The sequence below is a fragment of the Oculina patagonica genome, chromosome 14, assembly GCF_052425735.1.
Source record: "Oculina patagonica isolate OP01 chromosome 14, crgOcupat, whole genome shotgun sequence".
Lineage (NCBI taxonomy): Eukaryota > Metazoa > Cnidaria > Anthozoa > Scleractinia > Oculinidae > Oculina > Oculina patagonica.
The window spans coordinates 13,075,825-13,077,610 of NC_135771.1; positions in this window are offsets into that span (position 1 = coordinate 13,075,825).

A 1,786-nucleotide genomic window follows, 5' to 3' on the forward strand; every position below is an offset into this window, starting at 1 on the left:
TTCATACAAAAAAGTTAAAATTTGACCAAATTTCTACATGCATGATATTTATTTATCGGCAAATCACTTGCGTGATCGCTGATGCGAAACGTTGTCTTGCACTCCAAGCTACTTTCCTTGACAAGTTCTAAAATCTTCGAGTTCAGAAATCGCCATGACTTTCGAGCAACATGTCTTGTTTCTCCTCAACTACCAAACTTGGAAAGTTAGTCAGGCCGAAGTCGGGAAATTTGTATCGATGTTTGCAATTTGATTCACAAACTCGCACCGTAATTGGCAACTTCATAACAAAGTTTCCAATTTCCCAACAAACTTCGCAAAGCGGGCGGCCAAAGTAAAATGAAATCAACTGTAAAACATTTCGTTCAAACATTTAACATTTAACATTTCGTTCAAACATTGAACCGGTACAAGTAACTTTACTGTTAAAAGCAACTACGATCGATAGCAAAAACAGAATAAGAGCGTGCCATTTCGTGACAACTTTGTTGAACAGTTTTGACAGGAAACAAATACTCCAGGTGTACTGCGCTTTAAAGAACTTTTCCGAAGAGAGTGGTTTTTTAATTGATTCGTTTATTACTTCGTTTATTATAGTACTTTTCGTTCAATGTCTATATGGAGACGTGGCTTTTTCGAGAAAAACAAGGGTATCGTGTTACGTTCGTTTAAAAAAACAAAGGTATCATGTTACAAAAGTGAGAAAAACAACGGTATCATGTTACTGTACAGTGTTTGGCAAAAAGCCAAAAGTATTCCGTAACAAACAAAAGTAACCCGTTACGGTTGCTACAAAGCTAACAACAAAATAACCGCTTTAAACAGAATAAGAACGTGCCATTTTGACAATTGAATTAGTTTTGTTTTTTAATTAAATGATCAAAATTTAAATAAAACAGTTCTGATGTATCAAAATGCATGTAAAATTATTTTGTTTGCAAGCAAACTTTGTGCAAAAAAAGTGACTCCGTGGGGCGCCAACAAATAGCTCAACCCATGGCATAAACCATCCCAACAGGACAATCACCCAGTTTCACCCCAAGCCACCCCATAAATTGAAAAGATAACTCCTGCACGCTTAGCGTGCCTATGTTTATAGATCGCCTTTCAGACACACGTGCGTTGAGATAAGAAAGCTGACATGTCACTTTTAAAATTGTTATATAACGTTTGTAAATGTGACAAGTCACGTTTTTTCCACGAGATCGCAAGTGATCACCCACAGCGGAAAGTAATCCCTTGAGAAATTAAAACAGTCCCTTGAGAAATTAAAAAAGTCCATTGAGAGTTAACAAGAATGTGCAAATTTTGCCCATATAACTGCTATTCTCCTACTTTCGCTTGTAAACAAGCAAAAAAGTCGAAAAAACGGGGACAAAGACAGGAGAAAACGATTTCCACCTTCACTTCACGGGGTCCTTCACCTATATGTGTTCCAACCTGAACCATATCTACCGGTACCCAAAGTAATGCTTTGAGTTCCACCGGTACTGAGAAGCCAACGCACAGAAAGGAAAACGGGATTTCAAGATTTATACGTAGGTAGGCTGACAAAGGTACAGTATTCGAGGTCTATTTGGAGGTGACAACTGTAGTAAACGCTGTTTCAGAGAACAGGGGGGGGGGGGGGGGAGTGACTCAAGAAATCGACGGAAATCATGATTATGTTCTACAGAGATTCCTGTACTGTTTCTCCTTTTGGTAAGATACCATGGTAAAATTAGTCACACAAAAAACGCAAGCACACGCGTAACATAAACACGCTACATATTTTACACTCCAGACA